The following is a 15159-nucleotide window of genomic DNA, read 5'->3' on the forward strand; positions in this document are numbered from 1 at the left end:
CTTCTGATACGTTCCCAACCCTCCAAGTCCTATACTTGGACAAATTTGACTATTTTGCCCCTTGCCCTTAGCCTATTCATCAAGTGCTCACAAGGGCAATTTTGCCCTTTGTCTTAAACCCCCACTATCCACAACTTATATCATATGATTCCCGTTACCTCCAATATTCTCACATGATTACCAATAATATCCCATTACCCACTAATTCTCGGTAATGTACTAAATTACTAAAATACCCCCAAGCTCACCCCGAGTCGGGTATAAAACCCCGGGTGACTTTTCCGCTAACTTGCTCATCGGGATCGTCTCATGTCGAGTAACCCAAACATATCCACATAATAATGTGGTCTAAATCACATAAACACATATTTAATATTTCTAACATGCAAGCATAATTATATTATAATATAATTCACATAAAAATTCAATTATTGCCTCCTGGCCCCCTAATCCGGGCACTAAGCCACATTAGGAAATTTGGGATGTTACAACTATCCCCCCCTTATAGGAATTTCATCCTCGAAATTTTACCTGAACAGCTCGGGGTACTGGTCCCGCATGGTTGATTCCAATTCCCAAGTCGCCTCCTCGACCTTATTGTTCCTCCATAATACATTCACCAAAGGTATAACTTTATTCCTCAGAACCTTGTCCTTCTTGTCTAATATCTGGATTGGCTGCTCCTCAAAGGACAAATCTGCCTGCAGCTCTAGATCTTCATAACTCAGCACACGAGTCTCATCAAAAACATACTTCCGTAGCATCGAAATATGAAACACGTTGTGCACGGCCGACAACGCCGGAGGTAATGCCAACCTATAGGCCACCTAGCCGATCCTTTCCAAAATCTCAAATGGTCCTACGAACCTAGGGCTCATCTTGCCCTTCTTGCCAAATCTTCTCACCCCCTTGAGTGGCGAGACTCTAAGGAAGACATAGTCTCCCACCTGGAACTCCACGTTCCTATGCTTCGGATTCACATAACTTCTCTGTCTACTCTGTGATGCGAGCATCTGAGCTCTGATCTTTTCAATAGCTTCATTGGTCCTCTGAACTGTCTCAGGACCCAAGTATTTATGCTCACCCAACTCATCCCAGTGAATAGGTGATCTGCACGTCCTACCATACAACATCTCATAAGGAGCCACTCCTAAGGTCGCCTGATAGCTGTTGTTGTGGGAAAACTCTATCAGGGGTAAATATTTACTCCAAGACCCCTCAAAGTCCAGTACACATGCTCTCAACATGTCCTCCAATATTTGGATAGTCCTCTCAGACTGACCATTGGTCTGAGGGTGATACGCTGTACTAAACTTCAGTTCCGTGCCCATTGCCTTCTGCAAACTTCCCCAAAACTTGGAAGTAAAGGTGGGGTCTCGATCTGACACAATTAACCTCGGAGATCCATGAAGACGTACTATCTCTTTTATATAGAGTTCTACATACTAGTCAACGGTATAAGTCGTCCTCACTGGTAGAAAGTGAGCTGATTTGGTATATTTTTCTACAATCACCCATATTGAATCATGTTGACCCACCATCTTAGGCAATCCCACCAAAAATCCATTGTGATGTCTTCCCATTTCCACTCTAGAATATCTAAGGGTTGTAATAATCCTGCAGGTCTCTGATGCTCAGCTTTGATCTGCTGACACGTCAAACACTTGGCTACATACTCAGTTACATCACCCTTCATCCCTGGCCACCAATACAAAGTTCTTAAGTCCTGGTACATCTTCGTGGTGCCGGGATGTAAGGAATATGGAGTGGTATGAGATTCATCCAGAATCTCTCGCCTAATAACAGCATCCATCGAAACGCAAATTCAATCCTTATATCTTAGCAGGCCCATATCTGATATAGAATAGTCCCTAGTTGCTCCAGCTAGGACATCCTCTCTAATCTTCACCAACTTTGGCTCTTGTAACTGACTTTCCTTTATCCTTTCTAGGAGAGTAGACTGCAGGGTAATGTTGGCTAACTGGCCCACTACTAACTCAATCCCTGCCCTGGTCATATCCTCCGCTAATTCATTGGATATCTGCCTCACAATATACAACTGTCCTGGACCTCTCCGACTTAGGGCATCGGCCACCACGTTGGCTTTCCCTGGATGATAAAGAATATCACATTCATAGTCTTTCACCAGTTCCAACCAACGCCTCTGTCTCATATTCAGATCCTTCTATGTGAAAAAGTACTTGAGGCTCTTGTGGTCTGTATATATCTCACAATTCTCTCCATAAAGGTAATGCCTCCATACCTTCAACGCAAAGACCACTACCGCCAACTCCAAATAATGGGTTGGATACCTCTGCTTATAATCCTTCAACTGACATGAAGCATAGGCAATCACCTTCTCTGCCTGCATAAGGACACAACCTAACCCCTGCCTCGAAGCATCGCAATAAACGATAAACTTCTCCTGACCAGTCGGAAGGCTTAAGACTGGGGCGGTAATCAAACGTTGCTTTAACTCCTGGAAACTGTTCTCACATTTATCTGACCATGTAAACTTCTGATTCTTATGTGTCAACTCCGTCAGTGGGGACGATATTCTTGAGAATCCTTCTACAAATTTCCTGTAATAGCCTGCCAATCCAAGGAAGCTTCTAATCTCAGAGGCATTCCTTGGCCTCGACCAGTCCTTAACAGCTTCAATCTTAGCTGGGTCCACCTTAATCCCATCTCTGCTAACGATATGACCTAAGAATGTCACCTGAGGTAACCAGAATTCACACTTCTTAAACTTCACAAATAACTTATGCTCTCTCAGTCTCTGCAAGACCAACCTAAGGTGTTACTCATGCTCTTCCTCTGACTGTGAATAAACCAAGATATCGTCGATAAAAACAATCATGAATCGGTCCAGATAGTCCTTAAACTCCCTGTTCATCATGTCCATGAAAGCTGCCAGGGCGTTAGTCAAACCGAATGACATAACGAGGAACTCATAGTGCCCATATCTATTACGAAAAGCTGTCTTGGGTTCTTCCTTCTTCAATCTTGGGCAATCTTTCTTGAGATGCCCCACAAGTCCACATACAAAACAGGCCTTCGCCCGACACTCACCCAGATGACGTCTCCTGCATCTGGCACATTCCGGATATGTCTTCCAGTTCTCATTACCACCCTGGCGGCCAATCTGTGCACTCTGTGGCCTCATATCAGGTCTAGGAGCTGAACTAGTATCTGGAGTCTTCCTTTTCTGGTCGCTGGGGCCTCCGCCTCTACCTAATCCTGGGAAGGGAGGTCCTATCCTCCTCATATCCTTCCTGGCTGCGTTATCGCGCCAGATTTTATTCTTAGCTCCTCTGCAGTACGGGCTCCCTCCACTACCTGAGCATATGTCGTCACTCCAGCTATAGTGGTAATTCTGACATCCCGGGCTATCATAGGCTGTAGCCCCTGTAGGAACCTTTCATTCCTTGTCCCATCAGTGGGCACCAAGTCCGGAGCGAACTTGGCTAATCTGTCAAATTTCAGGGCATATTCGGTCATTGACATACCCCCTTGCAACAGTTTACTGAATTCCTCGGCCTTTGCAGCTTTAACGACCTCATTGTACTACGTTTCATTGAAGAGGGTTTTAAACTCTTCCCAACCCATTGTAGTTACATTTTTAGTTTGGGACACCACCTCCCACCAGATTCGGGCATCCTCCCGAAACATGTACGTGGCACATGCCACTCTTTCATTGCCCACAACTCTCATGAAATCCAAAATAGATGTAATCATAGCCATCCACTACTCTTCCTTAAGTGGATCTGCGCCACCCTTGAAAACCGGAGGGTGTTGCTTCTTGAACCGCTCACATACCAACTCCCAGCGGTTCTCCAACTCTTTCTACTGCTGTACGGCCGGTACTGGAGTAGCAGATGGGGCCCATGATGCAGCGTTCTCAGCCGGAACATGTTGTTGCCTCAACTGTCAAATCTGTTCACTCTGTCTCTGCAGTTGAGCTTGCAAGTCTGCAAGCACCTGTTGCCAGTTATCAGGGGCTGGCGGAGGGTTCTGACCCTGATCATTACTTTCGGCCTGATTCCCAGCGCCGGCTGGTTCATTAGATTGCCCTAGAAGCATACTTCCAAGTCTATCTGCAATCAATGACTCGGCTTATCAGGCAGTAATAACAGTATCTCACTTCAACCCATGGTTCAAAACCGATCGAATAAGCATCCCAATAGTTCACATACAATAATCATGCTAATAAGCAGAGAAATTCACAATATCACTTAAACAAGATGCTAATAAGCATATTCTTGGCATGTATAACCACTTAGCAATGCTAATAAACATTTTCTTTTAGCATGTAACGGTGCTGATAAGCGTCCTCTATCCTGGGTATACATACAGCAGTGCTAATAAGCGTTTCTGACATTCATCAAGTTCAATGACGCTAATAAGCAATCCTATAGCATTTACAAATATCTATCATGCTAATAAACACGTTCTTAACCTCCATAAAATAGTCAAGGGCCAGGCTCTATCAAAATAACTCATGTTCTTATTTAAACTAACAGGTAAAGCACACATAATTCATTTAAGCAAATATACACATAACTTTATTAATAGTTACCCAACCCTAAGTCGAGCTTGTCTTTAGCAGTGAATGTACATGCCCAGTCCAACATCAGGAACCTTTAAACATTGGCTGCTCTGATACCAAGTTGTAACGCCCTGCTAATTAGGGTCCATTACCAAGTGTGTTTTAAACCAGTGGTGGACTTGCTAAACAAGTCATTTGGACTAAATGTGTGACTAAGCCACTAAGGTTTAGGTATCAAAACTTTTGGTCAACTCATAAGTATTTATTAAATTAAAAGCATGTTCCTTACACGGGATCCCAAAAACAACAGTTTAAAAGTTGATTACAACACTCAAGTTAAAAAATAAGCCGACCTAAGCGACAAAAGTTGAGTTCATCCCTAGTTCCCTTTAACATCCCGGGCGTGGTGGTCGAGTGAACTGCATATGTACATGTCACTGCTATTGCCCTCCGACTCATGGCTGGTTGAGCTTCTCTTTACCTTTACCTACAACATAAAGCACCTATGAGCCAAAAGACTCAGTAAGAAAACACATTGAACAGTTCACAACATAATATAACTATCAAACAGTAATAACTGAAACAGGCGTATTCATAATACAAGTTGGTAACCATGGGGTCACGCAAGCGCGTGTCGCACTTCCTTTCAATTTGTTGGCATCCAAGCCAATCAAGTGTGTGTTGCACTCCCAGGGTGGCCCAGCCATGGTGGCCTGCACTCCACATGCACAATGCCAATCTCAGCTTATAAACTGAGTCCTTTAAGTCCTTGACTTATAAGCCACACCTCACATGCCTCCGACTTGTAAGTCGAAGCTTTAGGATTCTTTACTCACAAGACGAGTCTCTCGAGTCCAATATGCCCTCTACTAATAAGTCGATCCCCATTTGACAACCTCATAACCCTATGGTTTATAAACCAAGCTTCCTAGTCACAACAGACAACCACATATCTCAAATAACACTCATATCAACAATTGCAATGCATTATATTACATTAAATAGCAGTCATAGGCATAACCCTAATTATGCGCATTCTAGTGTACCTATTCAGACATTCACAAACATAATTATAATAATGTTCATCAACAGAGCCAAAGCCTTAATCATATCCATAATCATCATTGACTGAGCTCTAACCACGTATTCACATAATGGGTGCAGTTTTCTTACCTTCGATCCGAATGCAAGTTGTTACACCCAGATTTCGAGACTTGAGGTTGTGACCTCGAAAGCTGGATTCGTCAGGTGTAAGCTCGCGATAGCTAAAATACATGTTCGTAATCTAGACGCCAAATCTTCAAAGCAGGTGGCAACCTCAAAGATAGGTAGCCTCGAAGTCCTTATGAGCTCAAAAGACAGAACATCGGAGTATGTCCATGTCGGGTGGCCTCAAATCAAGTGGTCCGAGCTTGGCATGGGTGTGAGCTCAAAAATAAGGCGGCTTCGGTGATATTTACCCACTCCGAGCTAGTCTTGGGGAAAATAATGCAACTCGTAATTTACTCAGAGATCTAGACTGGCATGATGCTGATTGCTGATCTTGAACGGTTTAATAGGTCACCTGAGGAGACGCAGTCCATGCATTCAAGAGATATTTATTGTTGTAACTTCCCTACAATAAAGGGATATTAACTAGTCGGTTGTGCGCCCCCTAGTCTTCAGGGGACGTTTCCTTGTATATATGAGTTACAAACTTTAAAGTCATTAAATTTATTAATGAACAGAATAACTTCCTGAAACGTGTGGGATTGTATTCTGAGATCTCCTCTATAAATAGAGAGGTCATATACCATTGTAAGGGACCGAAATTTTGTGGTCTTGAGAGAATCTCTGGAGAATTTATCCCTGAAGAATTTCCAGAAATTTCCTAAGTTCTAATAAAAAAGACTCGTGGACTAGGCAGAGTTAATTGCTGAACCACGTAAAAAACTCTCATTGTTTTATTGTGTTATTCTTGCCATAGTTTTTACTGTTTACGTGCTCTACATTTTAAGTTGACGAAAAACGGCATCAACAGTTTGGTGCTTTCATTGAGAGCCTTAAGTAGTACGATCCCTGAACAGCTATGGCCGCGAATGATCAAAATATTCCTGAAGAAAACTATCCAAGACACCTTGGGAAGCAGCCAATGGTAAATCCAAAGACTGAAGAGAGAAGCGAGTCCTCCGATTCTCGGGGACCTCCAGCCCCAAGGGATGAGGACATGTACTATAATCCTGAACGGTACGTCCCCATTGTGGAACTTGAAAATCGACAGCGGAAAAAACAGTTGGTCGAGGCCAATAAGCGGAACGAGGAATTGGCTAGGTTAGCCGCGGAGGCCCAGGTGGCTCAGCCCCCACCTCCGCGTGAGAACCAAGCCCCACTTCCTAGGGACGTGTATGTTCCTCCCCACAGGCCTTGTGGACAACCTCGAAAAAATGCTACCACAAGGAGACCAGAGCAACCTCCGGCACCGGCAGAGCAATCCGCTCCCTCGAGACCCCGAAGAAGTACTTGAGCTAGGGCTCCAGTTAATTCAACTGCGGAGGTACCAGCGGGAACTGGGAATAACCGAGCCCCTACAGAGGCTCGGACTCAATTCCTTGGTAACACGCAGAATGTTACCAACCCAACACGAGCGAACTCAGGACCGTCTAGGCCTCGAAATGGGTGGCAGCCACCGTCACCCATACGATTCCCTCCATCGCCTATAAGATACCTTTCATCGCCTCGCAAGAACGCTCAGCCAGTTCGAGGTGATGAGGAAAGGCGTGCAGGGAGAAAACAAGGAAATAGAGAAGCCTTCAGGGAACGGAGAGGCACCCAGCCTACAAGAAGTCAAATGTCTCGGTCTCGCACGGCGGAGACGAGGCAGCTTGGAAGAGATCCATCTCGAAATAATCATGCAACGAGCCTTGCCAGTGATGATTCAGGAGACACTAGATCAGTCAGCATGTATGATCAAGGTCGAGGAAATACTGGAAACCATAGGAACTGCTCCGACCTACGGGAGCATCTGAATCAGAATCGGGGTAGTGGTAATCCATCGAACCCAGACCTGAGAGATCGCCTAAATGGGCGCAAAGATCCCCTGCGAAGGCGCGAGCCTGGAATTGTGATCAATGATAGCCAATTTCATGCAAGACCCCATGCGGACCCAGTTCAAGAAAGAATTGATCAACTGGAAAAGGCCTTTAGGCTCCTGCAAAATGAGCAAGGTCGGATTCGGGATGAGGATTCTGATGAGGAGCTCGAACCATTCGCTCCCCATATTTCCAACACTCCGTTTCCTCAAGGGTTTCGGATCCCTCATGTCCCGCCTTTTGAGGGGAAGTCCGACCCGTACAGCCATCTGAGTACATTTAATACCATAATGAGAGCAAGTAATGTGGGTTACGAGCTCAGATGCATGTTATTTCCAGCATCGCTTACAGGACCAGCAAAAAGCTGGTTCGAGAAATATAAAAGACATTCGATCACTTCTTAGGATCAGCTATCAAAGGATTTCAAGAAACAATTCAAAGCCATGATCGGGGTAAGACCCGAGGCATCAACTCTAACCAACGTTCGGCAACAGCCAGGCGAGACGTTGAAAAGCTACCTTACGAGGTTTAATTTGGAAGTTGCCCGAGCTCAAAATGTGGATGACAGCGGTCATCTAATGGCTGTCCAAGCTAGAGTAATGCCGGGAAGTCCTCTCTGGGACGATATGCAGTGAAAACCGGTGAGGTCTTTAACCGAGTTTAATAAGCGAGCTCAGAGGTTTGTCAATGTAGAGGAGGCGAGGTCAACACTGAATATGACTTCTCAGCCCGTAACTACAATGATAAACGTAAACTCTGCCTCAACCTCAGCGGACCCACCAGTTTCAAAGCCTACTGCGGAAAACCCTTCCAAAAGAAAGAAGAACGAAGGGAGTAACCCCGAGGCCGAAGGGGGAAAGATATTTCTCCGTGTACAAAGTGTACACCAAGCTCAATGAGTCTCGGGAGAATATATACCTGGCTAATGAAAACCAGGTCTCTTTCAAGCGTCCAGACCCCATGAGAAATCAGAAGTCCAAGAGGGACTCCAGCAAGTACTATCGATTTCACAGAGACAGTGGGCACACTACTGATGAATGCATGCAGTTGAAGGACGAGATCGAAGGATTGATCTCAAGAGGCTATTTCAGACAGTATGTCAAAAACTAGAGTAATAATCATGCTTCTACTAGCTAGAGGGCAGCTGCACCGCAACCTGCTCAAAACAATAATTCCCGAGCAACGGAAGAAGATAGGCCCCCTCCAATTAATGGAGAAGACATGATAACCATCTCGAGCGGGCCTCATCTCGCAGGGATGGGCAGGAATGCCCAAAAGCGATATGTGAACGAGCTAAAAACTGGGGACGGATCTCCTTATGAACCTGAACCTAGAGCTCCAAAATGTCAAAAGATTGAATCTCAGCTGATAACATTTACTGAGGACGACGCGTCCCATGTTCAGTTTGCCCACAATGACCCACTGGTCATCACTCTCCAGCTCGCGAATAAGAGAGTTCACCGAGTTCTCATAGACAATGGGAGCTCAGTGAACATTCTCTATAAGGCCACCTTAGAAAAGATGGGACTTGCGCTTTGAGACCTAAAAGCCTGTGCCATGACCTTGTACGGTTTTTCAGGAGAAGGGATTGCCTATATGGGATCCATCGAACTCCCGGTAACCTTGGGAGACTACCCAGTCTCAGTAACCAAGATGATGGAGTTTGTAGTAGTGGACCTGCCATCAGCCTACAACGTGCTGCTCGGGAGACCCGCCCTAGTAGGGCTGGGGGCAGTCTCGTCTGTAAGGCATCTGGCCATCAAGTTCCAGACTTCTAGTGGCATTGGGACGCTGAAGGGAGACCAGCTAGCCGGAAGGGAATGCTATAGCATTTCCGTAAGAGGAAAGAAACAGGCAAGCGAACAAGCACTCGTCGTTATCCAGAATAAGGATGGGACGGTCTTGGAGATAGATGAAGAGATCGATCCAAGAGTGGAGGAAAAAGCTGATCTCGAACCATTAGAAGAGCTCGAAGAGTCAGATCCCTCGACAACGGTAAAGGTTAGGAAACATCTACGTGAAGAAACTAAATAGCAATTAATTTGCTTTTTGAAGAAAAACCAAGATGTCTTTGCATGGTCACATTCGGACATGGAAGGAATAAGTCCGAATATAGTGAGCCACGCGCTAAATATCAATAAAAGCTTTCCACCGAAGCAACAAAAGCGAAGACAACTGGACGACGATAGAAAAAAGGCACTGAAAGAGGAAGTCAACAGGTTAAAAGCAAACCGATTCATTAGGGATGCTTTTTACCCCGATTGGGTAGCCAATCCGGTACTGGTCCCGAAGCCCAATGGGACATGGCGAACCTGCATTGACTACTCGGACCTTAACAAGGCTTGTCCAAAGGACTGCTTTCCTTTACCACAGATTGACCAGCTCGTGGATGCCACGGCAAGACATGGACTAATGTCATTCATGGATGCCTATTCTGGATATAACCAGATTACCATGCATGCCCCTGACCAGGAGCATACGAGCTTCATAACAGATAAAGGGTTATACTATTATAACGTCATGCCATTCGGGCTCAAAAATGCTGGAGCCACATACCAGCGACTCGTAAACAGGATGTTCTCAGAGCAAATAGGGAACAACATGGAAGTTTATGTTGACGACATGTTAGTCAAGTCTCAATGTAACGATAACCATGTTGATGATCTCGAAGAATGCTTTGCCGTGCTCCGGAAATATAACATGAAGCTTAACCCTCAGAAATGCTCCTTTGGGGTATCTTCAGGAAAATTCCTGGGTTTCATTGTAAATGCTCGAGGAATAGAAGCTAACCCAGACAAGATCCAGGCCCTGATCGATATGCCCTCACCTCGAAAACACAAAGATGTCCAGAGTTTGACCAGCAGAATGGTGACACTAAGTAGGTTTATCTCGAAATCTACAGACTGTTGTCTTCCGTTTTTCAACCTGTTGAGGGGAGGCAAGAAATTTGAATGGACGGAAGAATGCGAGTTGGCCTTCCAGGAGCTTAAGAAACACCTCGCAGAACCCCCTATCTTATCAAAACCTATTACGGGAGAAGTGCTATACTTATATCTTGCCACTACCGAGCACGCCATAAGTGCAGTGCTCGTACGAGAGGAAGAAAAGCTGCAAAGGCCCGTATATTACGTCAGTAAAAGGTTACTGGGGGCAGAGTCGAGATATCCCTTGATGGAAAAGCTAGCTCTCAGCTTAATTCACTCATCTCGGAAACTTCGACCCTACTTTCAAGCGCACCCCATCCATGTACTAACTGATCAACCACTAAGACAAGTCTTGTCTAAGCCAGAAGCTTCAGGTCGACTTCTTAAATGGGCAGTTGAACTCGGGCAATTCGAGATCACTTATCATCCAAGGACGACCATTAAGGCACAAGCCTTGGCAGACTTCATAGTGGAATGTACTGGCATGACCAGCGATGAAGTTATAACCCCGGCCCATGAGCTGTGGAAACTTTACGTTGATGGGTCATCTAATGAAAATGGATCGGGGGCAGGAGTAATTTTGATCACTCCTGCAGGAAGCAGATTTCATTCTACCTTGAGATTTGACTTCAACGCATCAAATAACGAGGCCGAATACGAGGCTTTACTGGCGGGACTTCGTATAGCCAAGGAGCTCAATGCTAAAGCAATACATTGCTACAGTGACTCCCGGCTAGTGGTTAACCAAATTTTGGGAGAGTACCAGGCCCGCGGTACAAGAATGGCAGCTTACTTAGAAAAGGCAAAATCAGCATTGGAACACTTCGATTTCTATGCGATAGAACAGGTCCCCCGAGAACAAAACTCGAATGCGGACGCCTTAGCTCAGCTCGCTACCTCCACCGAGAATGATGAGCTAAATACCGTACCAATTGAACATCTCTCGGCACCTAGTATTAACGAGCCAAAGCCGTAAGACGTGTGTATGATTGATTCCGAGACTACCTAGATGACTCCGATAGTCGAATATCTCGAGACAGGCGTCCTTCCGAAAGATCGGAACCAGGCTCGAAAGTTGATGTATCAAATCCCCCGTTACACCATTATGGATGGAAGGCTGTATAGAAGAGGATATTCCATGCCATTACTTCGGTGTGTGACTCCACCTAAAGCCAAGAAAATCATTGAAGAAATTCACGAAGGGTTCTGTGGAGACCATACTGGGGGCATAGCTTGTCCAAGAAAATCATACGCCAAGGATATTTCTGGCCTACCATCAGGTCAGATTCTTTTGAGTACGTAAAGAAGTGAGATAAGTGTCAGCGATTCGCCACAATTCCTCGAGCTCCACCGTCTGAGCTGACTATGATGGCCTCCCCATGGCCATTTGCGGTATGGGGAATCGACCTCATAGGCTCTCTCCCAACTGGCAAGGGCGTAGTGAAGTACGCGGTAGTCGCAGTAGATTACTTCATGAAGTGGACAAAAGCTGAACCGTTAGCAACTATAACCTCCAAAAAAGTCCTTGACTTTGTAGTGAAGAACATCATATGTCGATATGGGATGCCAAGGAAAATTGTATCCGACAGCGGAACCCAGTACGACAGTGATCTGTTTACCAACTTTTGCAAAAAAAATGGAATAATAAAGAGTTTTTCGTCAGTAGTCCATCCCCAGGCGAATGGCCAGGTGGAAGCTGTAAACAAAACTCTAAAGAGTTCGCTGAAGAAAAAGTTGGAAGAAGCAAAAGGAAGATGGCCCGAAGAATTGCCCCAAGTCCTATGGGGATATAGGACTACGGCCCGAACATCGACAGGACATACCCCGTTCTCTCTGGCGTACGGTTGCGAGGCTATGTTGCCAGTTGAGGTCGAAATTCCCACAATTCGAGCCCTCGCTTACGATCAAGCCTCAAACCACAATCAGCTCGAAGAAACTCTTGACCTGATCGAAGAAAGAAGGAACGAAGCTCAGCTAAAAAATGTTGCATACCAACAACGAGCTACTAGGTACTTCAACAAAAAGGTTCGGGATCGAAAATTCGGTGTGGGAGATTTAGTGCTAAGGTGTGTATTCTTGGCAACTCGAGATCCAACAGCTGGCGTGCTCGGGCCAAATTGGGAAGGACCCTACTAGATAGAGTCAGTCATCCGACTCGGTGTTTACAAGTTGGTGAGATTGGATGGAAGTCTAGTACCGCGAGCATGGAATGGCGAACACCTACAACCGTACTATCAATAGTATAGGAAGGATGTTGCCTGTAACCATGCTTGCTTATCTGTACTGTTTTTCTATTTTTTGATTTTGTCAAATAAAGGTTGATTTCGTTTAATATGCTGTATTTTTTGCAATCTCTCTTAATTTAATAACCTATGGTCACACTCATAGGATATTAAGGGGGCATTAGTGGTACATATACCATCAGCTTGGAAAATAAAATAGCATATACGAAATACATACAAGTGTTTGGATATAACCAAATGCGCGAGCTAAGATAGTTTGGATATAACCAAACTATCAAACAAAAATAAATAAAAACGTACAAGTGTTTGGACGTAACCAAATACGCGAGCTAAGACAGTCTGGATATAACCAAACTATCAAAAGTACACAAGTATTTGGAAATAACCAAATGCGCGAAATGAGATAAGTTTGGATATAACCAAGCTGGCAAAAAGATAAAATGTTTGGATGTAACCAAATATGCAAACTAGATTAAAATGTAAGTGTATGGATTACAAACCTAACACGACCTTAATAGGTTTGGAACAAACCAGCTAAAACTAATCGGCAGTAAGTTGGAGCATAACCCACTTCGTGTTAAGCCGAGATCAAGGCTGGAGTATCTTGCAAAACAATAGTTTCGACCTCATAACCTCGGAGAACTAACCGAGGACGACAAAAAGTAACTAAAAAGTAAAATATAACTAAACCGTTTGCATTACACACCATACAAGTACTTTCGGGTGCATGGTTAAAGTAATATCCGACCTTGATAAATAACGAGATCGGAAGCGGATAATTCGAGCAAACTGTGCATGAATGCATTGAACCTCGAGATTAAATCCAAACTGTGCTTGTGTGATTAAACAAGCATATATGACTCTTTAATATAAAATGTGCAAAATATTTCAACCCGAGAAATGTAAAGCATATATATTAAAAGGAAGTCAAAAAGAAAGAAAAATTGTACCAGCCCTATGGGCATAAATTAAAAGAAAACAATTACAATAAATAAAGGGACGCAGCCCCGAGGTCATTTAAAGAGAAGGGGCAATCTCCTCAGCCTTCTCAGCATCCTCCTTGGCCTTCTCAGCATCAGCGTCCTCCCCAGCTCCCTCTGCGTCATCATGAGCAGCCTCATCCTCATTAAGCTGAGCCTGCCATTTGGCCACGAGTTTCGCTTCAAGATGGCCTAAGAAGCTGGTATCGAGGTCGACATTGTTGGCCCAAATTCTGTACATGGCCAGGTCAACCGCCCGATCCTTTTTCTCCTTAAACTCTTCAAGAAGACAAGCCTTTTCACCCTCAATGATCTCAAAAGTGGTGGCCTTATCTTCTTCGAGCTTGGCATTGACCCCCATGAGCCGAGCATTCTCCTTCTCAAGCTTTGCGAGCCTAGCGTTCTGCTTCTCAAGCTCGGATATCTTGGCCTTAAGCTCTGCGGCTCCTGCCTCAACCTTTTCCTGTGTTGCCTTGAGCTCATCACTCAGTTTGAGCTGAAGATCCTTCGCCTCCTAAGCAAGAGTCATGCTCAAGTGGACTTTGTTGTTCAGCCTATAATTAAGTTGAGCATTGACAGCAAGAGCCTGACATGCAAAAAACACACAAAATTAGTATATGGACTAAGTATAAAAAATGCAACTAACTGGCGGGGGAAAAAAGATTACCGCAGCATGGAGCTCAACACTCTTCTCGTAAAGAGTGTTGCAGTCTTTGGCATTGTTCAGAAACTGCCAGTGGGGAGCGTCAAAGCTCCCAAAGCTTTGGCCCACCCGAGACAGGATGTCCGAGCCTAGTGTTGCCTAGTGGGATCCAGCAGCATTGTCGATCACATACTCGTCAACATGAGTAGAGATCGAGAGCAGTGGTGTCTTCAAGGACGAAGGTTTCTTCGGAGGCAGGCCAGCTGGGGGATTGACTTGGGATGCAGAAGGAGTTGGGGGTAGGCTCGACGAGGAAGTCCCGACCTAGGCAGATAGACTTAGAGCTGAGCTCGGAACTACCGGAGCCGGGGGAGGTGGGGTTTTCTCGGTCCTCTTAAGGACCTTGGCAGGCCGGTCGGTCTTTCGCAACCCCCTGGGACGCTTACTACTCTTGGCTCCGCCACTCCCAAGGATGTTGTCGAGATCAGAGTCCATCCCGCCTGCACAGTTACACCACAATATGAGTCATCAAAAAATAAAGTAACTCAGCATAATGCAAACATACATGGGATAAAAAGACAAGTGGAGAGAAACCTAACTGGAACTCTCCCCCGAGCTTGACCTCGGCGACCATGAAATTCCCCCATCTTTAGAAAAGGCGGGGGGAGTACCTTCCCTATAGGTGGACATCAACCTCGAAAGGTCCCTATAGTCGTTGGTCCCATATTGGATGACTATTCTGTTCCATACCT

Source organism: Humulus lupulus, chromosome 6, assembly GCF_963169125.1.
Source record: "Humulus lupulus chromosome 6, drHumLupu1.1, whole genome shotgun sequence".
NCBI lineage: Eukaryota > Viridiplantae > Streptophyta > Magnoliopsida > Rosales > Cannabaceae > Humulus > Humulus lupulus.